Raw genomic sequence first — 13,864 nt, forward strand, 5'->3', positions numbered from 1 at the left:
CTCCTACTCATTATAACCCCATACCTAAAAAAAAAAAAAAAACAAAAAAAAACAGGCATATATTAGCTCAAAAATATCAAATAATTGTGTTCATCATTCTAATGCTGCTTTAGGCTCCATTCACTTTAACATCCACTTCTGTAACTGAGGCTTTCGGACTGTATTGGGCTGAATGCTGGCCCAAAGAAAGATATGTCACTTCCTAATCTCTATAATTTAAGAATATTACCTTATATAGCAAAAAAAAAAAAAAAAATTGTGATTAAATTAAGGGTTTTAATAGGAGGAGTTTATTCTGGATTATATGGATGGGCCCTAAATGCAATCACATGTATCCTTGTAAGAGTGAGGCAGAGAAGTTTTGAGACTGAAGAGGAGGTGGCAGGGTCACCAAAAGTCAGAGATACTGCCCCAAACTAAGGCATGCCTAGAGCCAGAAGAAGCTGGAAGAAGGAAAGGATTCTTCCTCAGAGACTTTGTAGACAGTGCAGCCCTTGATTTCAGTCTTCTGGTCTCCAAGTTGTAAAAGAATAAATCTTTGTTGTTCTAAGCCCTGCCAGTATGTGGTAATTTGCTCCAATAGCTACAGATAACTAGCACACTGGCTTTCTCTTCAGTCTATTATTCATCATAAATATTACCCTAATGCAAAATTTCTACCACAATTTTAAATTCCTACCATACTCAGGTTTTTCTGATTTCAACCAATCAATATATAGGTATCAAATACTCACGGAATATATAAGTGTCATTAGGCACTCAAACTATAAAATAAATTATTCTTATTGTATATTTACTAAATAAACTCAAAACACAAATTTTTCTAGAAGTACATGGTTGAAAAAAAACTTTTAAAAAAGAAAAGTTAAAACAGATTACTCTTACCAGTCTGTTAATCAGGGAGCACTTATTACATGAAATAGTCTCTGTAAAAGGCAGTTTTTAAAGATGCAACACAATCCCTCTCCAAATACCTCATCTTTCCCTCCTTGCAGCTCTATCATATAACTATGCCCACAGGTCCTTCTTATCACTTCTTTTGATTAATCCCAGCTCTACAAACCTACCTATGACATTTTATTTGCACAGGAGCTGTATTTCTTAAGCAATGGTACAATGTCTGACCAAAAGGATGGAAATTCAAAATATTCTAAAAGCACAGCTGCCGATGCTCATGGAAAGCTTCCAAAACACATTCCATTAAAAAGAACATGCTATGCCTTTGAACATTTCAAAACAATGGTTTAAATACTGCATGCCCCTGAAGTGAATGCTGTTTTTTTAAAAACACTAAAAGTGTAAGGAGAACTACAACAGGCATTACTTCACTTATAACAAAACATTAGAAATTAATGTCTTTAAAATCCAGAGAGAACACTACACCAGTCACCCAAACAGCCTTTGGATAGCCATCCCAGGGTGTCTTGTATACAAAAAAGTGTCACAACTTGACACCCTGCCAAAACCTGAAGTGCAGCTGGGAACAGACCCTTCAAAACCCTGGGAAGGTGCCAGGCCCCATAATTGTGACTTAGAATGAGACGGGAGGGCAAGGAAAGAGGAAGGGAAGAAGATATGTATTAGTGTGGTTAGCAATCAACCACCAAGCACTCTGAATTAAAATGTTACTCTAATAATTGTACTGTCTGCCTCCACACAGCTTAATTCACACAAAAGAATTCTAGAAAATAGGATATAGTAACCAGTCAACCTCAAATACTTAGAAATGTTACAAAAATCTCTGAAAAGTTGTGTTCTGAAAACCAAAAGTGACTGTTGTCTTAACCATACTTCAAATTCATTTTGTTTCTTAGTGTAGGCTCTCTTGCATATAACATGGGACTTTCCAAAAGATTTATGAGTACTTAATGCCTTTGTGTGTATTGTAGTGGCTTCTTTGCTCATAGCCCCAAACACCTGAAATAGATAAAGCTACCTATAGCTTGTAAATACAATATGAAGACTGTCTACTGATCTGACAATATATCCTGGAAATTATTTGCTTCTAAAATAAATTCGAGTTATCTCCATGAGATTTATGCCTTAGCATGAAAAGTTAAATGAAATGAAAAAATTGAAAGAAGAAAAAAACTGATGAGTTCAACTGATATTTTTGATCAAGTTAACATAAACATTCTCTTTTCCATCTTTGAGGATCTACCAGAAAGAACGAAAAGTATAAAATTTTCAGAGCCAGAAAAGGTAAATAAAATCCTCAAGACATATAGGATAGTTTTAAAACTATAGCTTTAAAACAAAAGGCAAGTAAACAATCAGTATTTAAGGCTACCACACCATATTTACTGAGTGGTCCACTTATACTAAGAGATCTCTGAGAGGGATACAAAACTATGCAGACCGTCAAGACAAGCAGACTTCTAGCAAGGAAGAGTTTTGCCCATAACAAGAGTATTACAGACATTTTCTAAGTATCTGTTATATGCTAGATGTTGCTGAGTATAGGGATATAGTAATAAATGAAAATATTGCCCTCAAATAAGTTCATGTTGGTCAGTGAAACACAGGTTAACCAACAACTGCTGACTAAACAAGGATAACAAAAAATTTATTAGGTATTAAATCCTTTTTGTACTTAAATTTTTTTTGCCCTGTCCATATATTACCAATTGCAAGTAATAAATGAAATCAGAAAGTTCTAAAACATATAAAACAATGTAAAAAAAAAAAAAACCAGTGTAATGTATCAGTAGGTAGTATGGGTACACAGGGAAGAGAGACTTAATTCTGCTAGAGAAGCTGTCAGGGAAAACTTCACAAAGAAGGTAATCCTAAGATAAAGAAGCAGAGAAAAAACATGCGGTTGGAAGGCAGAGATGGAAGACAACTTTGTGGGTAGGGGATACCAGGTAGGGAGCAGATGAGCCTGCAGGGGCATGGCAGGGCCTTGAAGGAAATGTGCAAGACACTGGAGTTTATCCTGGAGTCTAGAAGAGCCAATGAAAGGTTTTAAGCTTGTGGGTAGATGAAGGACAGTACAGGGTGGTTTCAGATTTGTATTTAAGAAAAATTACTAGGTTACCCAACATGTGTAGAATAAACTGGGGTAGACTGGAGTGAGGGAGATCCTAGAAAAAAAGATGAAAAGGCTACGAGAGTTATGATAAAGATCTGAACAAAAATAGTGGCAGCAAGTAGTCAATAGGAAATGGTCTTGAAAACAAATATTGAGGTAGAAGTCACAGAATTAGTAGTTAGATATTGACACCTCTCTCCTGCAAAAACAAAAAAAAAAGAATTATTTTGATATTAGTTAAAAGGTCAACCAGAAATACAGGAAAGAAAAAAAAAGCAAAATGGAATCCAGTTAAAATAGAAGAAAGGTTGTTTCAAAGATTACAAGCACTAATCTTCCATATGAAAAAAAATTAAGCACAGCAACCTCTGGCAAAAGCATCTTAGTAAATGCAAATACCATCATAGTACAACACTCAAAATATCCACCTTTCTTCCATAGGGATTTCATCAGCAGAAGGGTAAACACTAAACCTTGCTCTGTCAGGAACAAAGACATAAAATAAGTATTTTGTTCTCTAAATGTCCACCTTCTGTAACTCCTCCTCATTCTTTCCTTCAAACAATCATCTCTATAGCAACATACTCTTAAGAAATTCGTGGGTGGAAAGCATATGTTTTTGCAAAAAATATGAGAACTCAAGAACACGACTACTCTATTTTTCCCTTTAATATAAGAGATTCACAGTACACCCTGAAAGATAACTGCAATGTATGGAACAACAACAACAAAAAAATAGACTTTAAAATACAAGGAAATGAAAAAATTGGTATTGCACATGCTTATATGGAAATTCTTTTTATAGGTTACAATGACACCTTGTGGTAAGGCTTTTTAGACAATATAACTTACCTTGGAAAATATTTTTACACCAGAAATATAAGAAAACTGGCTTAGAAAATAGGAATGTCCACAGTCATATGTTGAAGTGGAATGAACATGTACAACGATCCATTTGGAAAAATAAGCGAGGCTCTTCAAAAATTAAAAATAGAACTACTATATGATCTAGCAGTTCCATTCTTGCCATTTATTGGAAGAAAATGAAAATACTAACCTGAAAAGATATATGCACCCACACATGTGCTGCAGCATTTACAATGCCCAAGATACAGGAACAACCTAAATACCTATCAGTGTTTGAATGGATAAGAAAATTGCGACAAACACACACAAACACACAATGGAATATTATTCAGCCATTAAAAAAATAATGAAATCTTGTCATATGTGATAACACGGGTGGACCTCAAGGGCAATATGCTAAGTGAAATAACTCAGGCAGAGATAAATAAGTGAATAAGTAAAATAAGTGCCCCTGCCCCACAGATACACACACACACAAACACCCCAAGCTTATAGAGTGGTGGTTGCCAGAGGAGGAGATGAGGGGTGGGAAAAAATGAATGACCTGTTTTTACTGTTTAAATAAATTGTATTTTAAAAATAGAAAAGAAGAAGGGCCTGGCTGGCTCAGTTGGTGGAGCATGACTCTTGACCTCAAGGTTGTGAATTCAAGCCCCACGTGAGGTGTACAGACTACTTAAAAAATATATATCTTAAAAAAAAAAAAAGAAAATTAAACGACTCAAAAACAACCTACTTTTGAAATCTGGGGCAAAATTTGTAACAATGGCAATCCCTTTACATGAGAATACGGACACATGGATTATGGACTATGAAACTAATTTTGTCATTACTCCTTTCTCAATTAAATAGGTATTACATTAAAAATTTCAATCTTGATTGACCCAATAATTTACAAAACTTATAATTATCTTGTCATCAAGAGTTTGTTTCCTAAACTATGCTAAACACTAGTAAATATAAAAGTTAATAATGCACTTTGTATACAATCACCTTTATGAATCTCTGAAATATTCTTCTCCCTTACCATCTACAGTACTATGATCACCTTCCGACCTCTCTCTCTCTCTTATTTGTTCCCGTTCTCCCAGTCACCATGAGAACCTCTGAAAGTCAAGTTGCTTCTCTCACTGCTTCGTTTTTTTACACCTATTTGAATGACACTCAAATTTACACCCACATTCCTAAAGCAGCTCATAACTCCTACTCTAATCACATGTCCCATCCACAACGGAAGTTCAAGATAAGAATTAAACTCATTAACTTCAATTTTCCATCTGCCTCCTTTAAAAAAAAAAAAAATACCACTATCCTCCCCTTACTTCTTAGTACACAACTCGTTCCCCAACTCCCATTAGTAATAAATTATTAATCTTGTTGATTCTTCTTCATCTACCTCTTGGTTTTAATCATTCTTCTTCATTTCTAGAACCATCACCCTCTAGGGTAAAACCACAAGTATTTTACACTTGGTGGTTTACTCTAAGAGAATCTCCTAAACATATGCCAGATTTTGGTCTGTCTTCATCCTTACATAACCTACAAATATCTACCGGGATAATCTTTCTCATACACCATATTCATCACTATAACTACACTTTTATAATCCTTATTGTTCACTGGATCAAATCTGAACTTCTCAAACTCCAAAAACCCTGCATTTGTATAGGGAGTTGGCTCATGCAAACATTTCATTCTGCTGCTTCACAAGGCTCCTTTGCTAGAGTCAACCGAGTTTGCTTTACAGTCCCTCATACGCTTATTCTTGCCTTCACAACTGTGTTCATAAAGTTATATCAAATTAAAATACCTGCTTAAATCTCTTCAATTAATCTACAAATCAAGGTCAGAGTCAAACCTAAAACCCTATAATCGAAACAATCATGAAACTACTTTCTGAGCTTATAGTTACTTTAAAGGTAAACATAAATAGCTTTTGCCCATCTTTCTGCTCTAGTTGTTTCTGACTTATGCTTAACCTCTGAATATTTATTCTATGTTTTATCACATCTGCACTTTCTCCCTCTAGTGCTTTATATAATTATGGAAACTATCTTTCTAAAGAAACTCTAAGTTCCTCAAAGGAAAAACCATAATCTTCTACTTCTTGGGTCATCTTCCTAACTCCCAATTCCAGTAAAATTAGTTAATGACAAAAGTGAACCTCAAAATTTCTGTGATATGAATCCTACTTTCCCACAGGCTTACAGTGTAATTTCAGAGATGGTGAAGGATGCCACCAAGAACACTGTTTGCTAATCAACAATGTGTGCTTTATAACAGTTATCCATCAAGACATTTCTGTCTGGAAAAAAAATTCTGAGGACAGTCTGGTAATCAAATATCAAACATATCCTTTGACCTAGCAATTCCACATTAGGAATTAATTCTAAGAAATTAATCAGAGATGTATACCAACATTTGGGTTCAGGGATCACCTTCATTTATCATTCAGTGAATATTTACTGAGTATGTCCCAAGGGCCAGGTAGAAGTAGAAGGCACCCAACCTTCACCATGTTTGCATCATAGTGCTATTTATTATGGAAAAACAGGCAATTTTTTTAAAGCATGTTTAATAGTAAGTTATGCCATATTCATGGATCAGATAGTAATCCAATTAAGACATTAAGATGCTAATTTCTCCCAAATTCAATGCAATGCCATTTAAAATCCCAGCAAATTATAAAAATTAACAACCTAATTCTAAAATTCATATGGAAACAAAAAGGACCTGGAATAGCCAAAAGAACAAACTGGAGAACTTAAACTACCTGGTTTCACAACTTACTAAATGCAACAAAAAATCAAAATTGCGTGACATTAATGTCAACTCAGACACATAAATCCATTAAGAGTAAAGTTCAGAAACAGATTCAAACATATGTGGCCAACTGATTTTTGGCAAAAATGCAAAGTCAATTCAATGAAACCAGGCAGTCTTTTCAATAAATGGTCCTGGGACAACTGCCTTTCCATGTGCAAAAAATGAATTTCAAGTTGTACATCACACCAAATACAAAAATGGACTCAAAATGTGTATCTAAGCATAAAACATTAAAACTCTTAGAGGAAAAAATAACAAAATCATTTTAATAATGAGTTAAAGATTTCTTTAAATTGGTTATTATTAAAATTAACAAGTTAATTTTACATCAAAATTAAGAACTTACATATTTAAAAGACAGCAGAATATAAGTGAAGATAAGTAAGATTGGAGGAATAATTTATAAATCATATATTGAAAAGGGACTTACATTAGAATACATGAAGAATTCTAAAAACCCAATAACTCAATTTAATAACAAAAAAAATGGCCAAAATATCTGAACACTTTGCCAAAGAAAATACAAAAATGTATAAACACTTGAAAAGATGTTAAATATCATTAGTTATTGGTGAAATATGAACTAAAAACACAGTGTAATACTACTATACACCTATTAAAATGATTAAAATTGAAAAGGCTGATTTTACAAATATAGACTAGAATGTAGAGGAATTAAAACTGTTATAAACTATGGGTGGAAATGTAAAATGAGAAAATCATCTGAGAAAATCCTTTACTTTTTAAGAAACCGCCAGATACCACATAATCCAGCCATTTCACATATAAGTAATTCATGTAAGAGAAATCAGAGTACATCCACATGAAGACTTCTACATAAATGTTTATAGCAGCTTTATTTGTGAGTCTCAAACACAGATTAATCAAGAAGTGAATGAATAAACAAATTGTGATATATCCATAAAATAGAACACTATTCAATAAACATGAACTCCTCACCATGAATGAATCTCAAAATAATTATGCTGAGTGAAAAAAAAAAAAATCGAAACAAAAAGAATACATGTTATTTGATTTACATAAAATTCCAGAAAATGCAAACCAATTATAAAGCCAGAAAGCAGATGAATGGTTGCCTGAAAAATGGGAAAGAATAAGCAGTTGGAGAATAGAAGCAAAAGGGAAGGATCACAAACTTTTAGAGGTGATGGATATATTTATCCATCTTGACTGTGGTGATGGTTTCACAGGTATATACATATATCAAAACTTCAATTTAAAAAATGTACAATTTGTTATTGATCAGTTATATTCAATAAAGCTGGTTTTTTTAAAGATTTTATTTATTTATTCATGAGAGAGAGAGAGAGGCGGAGACACAGGCAAAGGGAGAAGCAGGCTCCAGGCAGGAAGCCTGATGTGGGACTCGATCCTGGGTCTCCAGGATCAGGCCCTGGGCCAAAGGCAGGCGCTAAACTGCTGAGCCATCCAGGGATCCTCAATAAAGATGTTTTTAAAAATAAACATGAACTATTAAAAAAAAAAAAAAAAAAAAAAAAACTTTCCTGAAAGTGAATTCTAGGTCTAAATGTCACAGTTAAATTTTTCTTTAAAAAAAAAAAAAAAGTTATGGAAGACTATTGTTTTTAAAGATTTTATTTATTCATGAGAAACACAGAGAGGAGGGGGAGACAGAGAGAGAGAGAGAGAGAGAGAGGCAGAGACACAGGCAGAAGCAGGCTCCATGCAGGGAGCCTGACGTGGGACTCGATCCCAGGTCTCCAGGATCATGCCCTGGGCCGAAGGTGGCGCTAAACCAGAGCCACCCGGGCTGCCCTATTGAAGACTATTTAAGATTATAAGGAAACATTTGTTATAGAAGTGGTTCAGTGGGCTACGTGACTGACTCTGGATTTCAGCTCAGGTCTTAATCTCAGGGTCCTAAATTTAAGCTCCACATTGGGCTGTATGCTGGGGGTGAAGCCTACTTAAAAAACAAAAGTAGAAAAACAGAGACTACAAATTACTCTTGTTATATAATCCTTATTTTGTAAAAAGCCTATTTACATGCCTATACATGCATAGAAAAAAAAACACAAAAAAGATGAGCACAAAAATATTATCTGTGGATCATAGGAGTGACTGTGCACATTTCCCTCATGTTTATTTTATGACAAACATAAACTGTATTTATAACCAGAAGGGAAATATCAATGGAAAAAAAGGAGGAAAACCTCAAAGTCCACTTGAAGACCAAGGAGGAAGAAAAAAGTCTGCCCTTTGCACATCAGAAAATAGTGACTAAATATTTTTTAAAATGAGACTTGGGCAGCCCCAGTAGCTCAGCGGTTTAGTGCTGTCTTCAGCCCGGGGTGTGATCCTGGAGACCCAGAATCAAGTCCCACATCGGCTCCCTGCATGGAGCTGCTTCTCCCTCTGCCTGTGTCTTTGCCTCTGCCTCTCTCTCTCTCTCTCTCTCTCTCTCTCTCTGCCTCTCATGATTAAATAAAATCTTTTTAAAATAATAATAAAAAAATAAATAAAAATGAGACTTGAAGTTAAAGCCTTCACTTCAAGAAATAACCCAAAAGTCCTCAAATTCCATTCCTTTCCATGCAAGTTTATACAATACTCAAAAATATATTAAAAAAAAACTAGTTGCTGTCAGCCCCAAACCCATTCTCTATAGAATTACCATCTATGACATCACTTAAAAGTCTCTTATCAATATGATTTTTATCTAAAACAGCAGTATTCAATTTTGGCAAATGATCTTCAAATTAAATCTTACAGAACTCCAATATTTAGAACAGAATGTCATTTTATTCATGTTTTAATTCAGAATATTTTATAAAGACACATATCAGATCTTTATTTCCATTTCAGTTAATATGCTAGAGGTCTCTAATGTTTTTAAACTCAGTTTAGAGCACATTTAGATATATTTATCTTTTTTTTTTTTAATTTTTTTTTTTAAATTTTATTTATTTATGATAGTCACATAGAGAGAGAGAGAGAGAGAGGCAGAGACACAGGCAGAGGGAGAAGCAGGCTCCATGCACCGGGAGCCCGACGTGGGATTCGATCCGGGGTCTCCAGGATCGCGCCCTGGGCCAAAGGCAGGCGCCAAACCGCTGCGCCACCCAGGGATCCCGATATATTTATCTTTTATTGTGACTTTTACAATAGTTGAAGATGTAGTTAAGCAACATTCAAACAAACCCTTGGTAGAATTCTGAAGTATATCCCACTCAATAGTTTTGCAAAATTGGTCAATAAAGGTCAATTCAAGCTTATTAATATAGTATACAACACCCTTTACAATGTGGGCTCTCTTTACCCTTCCATTCTCCTCTCTCACTACTCTGATATATACTTATGCCCTAACAAAACTAAACTGCTTGTAGATCATTGAACACACACATTTGCTCACCTCGTTTTGACCCCTCTGCCTCGAATGTAATAAAGATTACATTACATAAATGTAATCTTTTTTTAATAAAGATTTTATTTATTCATGAGAGAGAGAGAGAGGCAGAGACATGGGCAGAGGGAGAAACAGACTCCATGCAGGGAACCCAACGTGGAACTTGATCCCGGATCTCCAGAATCACACCCTGAGCTGAAGGCGGCTCTAAACCACTGAGCCACCGGGGCTGCCCTGGAATGTAATCTCCTAATCTTACTTTTCACTCATTTTTATATTCAACACAATCACTACTTCCTTCTGAAAGTCTTTTCTAATGTTTCTCTTTTTCTTTTCCTCTAATCCATTCTGAGTCATTGTGAACTTTTCCATAATGCCAAGTATTTATACACATGGATTTATTTTACTGTATCATAATCAGCTATTTGTATTCCAATCTCCTGCACTAGGCTAAGCCCTCCTTGAGATCAATTATGTTTTGGTCATCTTACTACTCCCCAAACCTTACATAATAGCTAGAACATGGCCGGTAGTCAATAAACACTTGTTGAAGGAATAGTAAGCAGTTTCTTCCACTTATCAAAAGGACAGGAAAAGCAAGAAACTGCATAGGTCTTGAGATTCTACAACCACAAATGCTTTATAATTTGATGCTTGACGAAAATGATGGAATTTAAGTCAACAAGCACATCTGGAGTAACTAATAAATGCCTAATATTGTGCAAAGGATTATGAGTGATACAAGAGAAGGGTGGCCTGGCTAGCTGTTGGTTGAGCATCTAGCTTTAGCTCAAGTCATGATCTCCAGGTCCTGGGATAAAGCCCCATGGTGGGCTTCCTGCTCAGCAAGTTTACTTCTCCTTCTCTCTACCATTTATGTCTTTCTTTCAAAAGAAAAGAAAGAAAAGAAAAGAAAAGAAAAGAAAGAAAAGGAAAGGAAAGGAAAGGAAAGGAAAGGGAGAAAGAAAGAGAAAGAAAAGAAAAAAGGAGAAAAGAAAAGAATAAAAAGTATGGGTCAAATTTCATCCTCCTGCTCCTGAAAGAATAATTTCACACAGAAGTATAAAAACTGATTTCCTAGGGTGCCTGGGTGGCTCTGTCGGTTAAGTGTCCCACTTGTGATTTCAGCTCAGGTCATGAGATGGAGCCAATCAGGCTCCATGCTCAGAGGGGAGTCTGCTTGAGAGTCTCTCACTCTCTCCTCTTCTTTCTGCCCCTCCTCCCACTCTCGTTCACTCTCTCCCCTCTTTCTGTAGAATAAATACATCATGAAAAAAAAAAAAAAAGGAAAGAAAAGAAAAGAGAAAAACAGATCTCCTACTTCCAGCATGAGAGAATGAGCAGGTTGATAAATCCTTTTCACAAAAGAGCCAAACAACCAGTTCAGTGATCTGGAATTCACTCAAAGGCATTCAACAAACTGAAAAGTGTTTATTCATGAAAACAACTGAACTCTGCTTAAGAAGAACATGAGTCTACAGCATACTTACCTTTGGCTACTCCCATCTCCCTCCACCTGTCAGTGTAGGAGTTTAACAAGCATAAGGCAAACTATGAAGAGCTGGATCACCACCACTACTTGATTTGAAGCACTATCAGTTAGAGCTGAGATCTCTATGGTAACCTAACAGTGAGGGCCAGTGGCACCTTTAGCCTGAGGCTGCAAGACTCTATGTGGCAAGCAACAAACTCACAGACTAGCTGGGGATTTCACAAGAGTTCTGGAAGTTGAGACTGCCTGGAGGGTGGGGGCTAGGGAGCTTGATAAACTGTTTATTAGTGTAGGTTAAACTAAGACTGTGTACTGGAGACTGACGCAGGTCCATGCCATTTACACATCCTGAGCCAATAAAGCTATGCATATGGCAAGAAAGGCTGATGCAAAGTAAAAGCCAGGCAAACTTGAAAATGATCTATGTCTGAAGGCACTCCCTTATCCTCATACAGATCTGTCAGCAGTACTAGCCATATTAGTATTAAGCATTAACTATATTTTGTCAAGCTTGGGTTTTTTTGTTTTTTAATATTTTATTTATTTATTCATGAGAGACACAGAGAGAGAGAGACAGAGACACAGAGAGAGGGAGAAGCAGGCCCCATGCAGGGAGCCCGATGTGGAACTCAATCCCAGGTCTCCAGGATCATGCCCTGGGCCGAAGGCAGGAGCTAAACGGCTGAGCCACCCAGGGACCCCGCCCATCGGTTAGGCCTTTTGAACATAACTTCTGACCAATCTTTGGTTGAACACTGAGGTATGCAGACACAGGAAGCCAGGTTTGAAAACATATATATAAACCCAGTAGACATCAAGAATAACATAATACAGGGGCACCTGAGTAGTTCAGTCAGTTAAGTGTCTGCCTTCAGATATAGTCATGATCCTAGGGTCCTGGGATCAAGTCTGCATCAGGCTCCTTGCTCAATGGGAAATCTGCTCCTCCCTCTGCCTCAGCCCAGACCCCCAGCTTGTGCACATGCTCTCTTTCCCTCTCTCTCGCTCTCACACACACAAATAAATAAAATACTTTAAAAAAATTAAAAACAACATAATGTAGGGGAAAGACTTCATAAATTTAGACCAAATTACTCAACAAACAAAAAAAACCAACCTCCAAGAAAAAACTCAAAACATAGAGCTGCTTCAAAATATTACCTTAAAATCCAGTATTCAACAAAAAAATAGAATACAAGTCTTCTCAGGAAGAAAAACAGCAAACAAAAGATGTCTCTGAGTGTCTCCAGATATCCATTTTGGCACACAAAAACTTCAAAGAAGCTGTAATAAATACATTCAAAGAAACAAAAGAAAGCATCTTTAAAGAACTCAAAGAAAGTATGATGGCAATGACTCAGATGACTAAAAATCTCAGAAAGAGAATTGCTTTTTAAAATGGAAATTCTGAGGTTGAAAGTTTACTTATAACTCACAAGAGAGGCTCCACAGTAGATCTGAGATGACAGAAGACAGAAGTAATGAACTAGAAAATCAACAGAAAGTATCCATTCTGAAGAACACAGAGAAGAAAAATAATAAAGAGAAATGAACAGAATATCAGATTCTGTATATAAAGTGTATCAACACACATGTAATGAGAGTTCCAAAAGAGGAAGAAAGCAACAGGGGCAAGAAAAAAAAAAAAAAGTTAAGAAATAATGGTTAAGGGACGCCTGGGTGGCTCAGGGAGTGATTCTAGGATCTGGGATCAATCAAATCCAGCATGGGGCTCCCTGCAAGAAGCCTGCTTCTCCCTCTGCCCCTCTTCTCTGTGTCTGTCATGAATGAATGAATGAATGAATAAAAGAAAAAAGAAAGAAAGAGAGGGAAGGAGGGAGGAAGGGGGGAAGGAAGAGGGAGAAAGAGAGATAAAGAAAAAGAACATCCCAAATTTGAAGAAAAATATTAATTTAACTATTCAAGAAGCCCAGCAAATCCAACACAAACAGATCAACACCAAAACAAACTGCTGATAGACAAAAAAAAAATTTTAAATAAACAACAAAAGACAACAAACCTTAAAAGGAGCAAGAGAAAAATGACTCATCACATCAAAGGAACAATGATATAACAGCTGGCATCCCATCAGAAACAATGAGGCCAGAAAAAGAAACAATGTAATTTAAACAAAAAAGCTCTCAACTAAGAATTCTGTATTCAGCAAAACAGTCCTTCAAAAATGACAGTGAAATAAAGATAAATGAAGTTTGAGAGAATCTGCTGCTGTCCAACATGATTTAGGAGAAATACTAAA

The 13,864-nt window shown here is 35.9% G+C and overlaps 1 protein-coding gene across 11 annotated transcripts in view; it reads right to left on the reverse strand.

Moving 5' to 3' along the window:
- The window catches only part of CEP83 (centrosomal protein 83), a 147,595-nt gene that overhangs the window by 122,432 nt on the left and 11,299 nt on the right, over nt 1-13,864 (reverse strand). The gene's annotated exons all lie outside the window — the stretch shown is intronic.

This window comes from Canis lupus, chromosome 13 (assembly GCF_048164855.1).
Source record: "Canis lupus baileyi chromosome 13, mCanLup2.hap1, whole genome shotgun sequence".
In the NCBI taxonomy this organism is placed as follows: domain Eukaryota; kingdom Metazoa; phylum Chordata; class Mammalia; order Carnivora; family Canidae; genus Canis; species Canis lupus.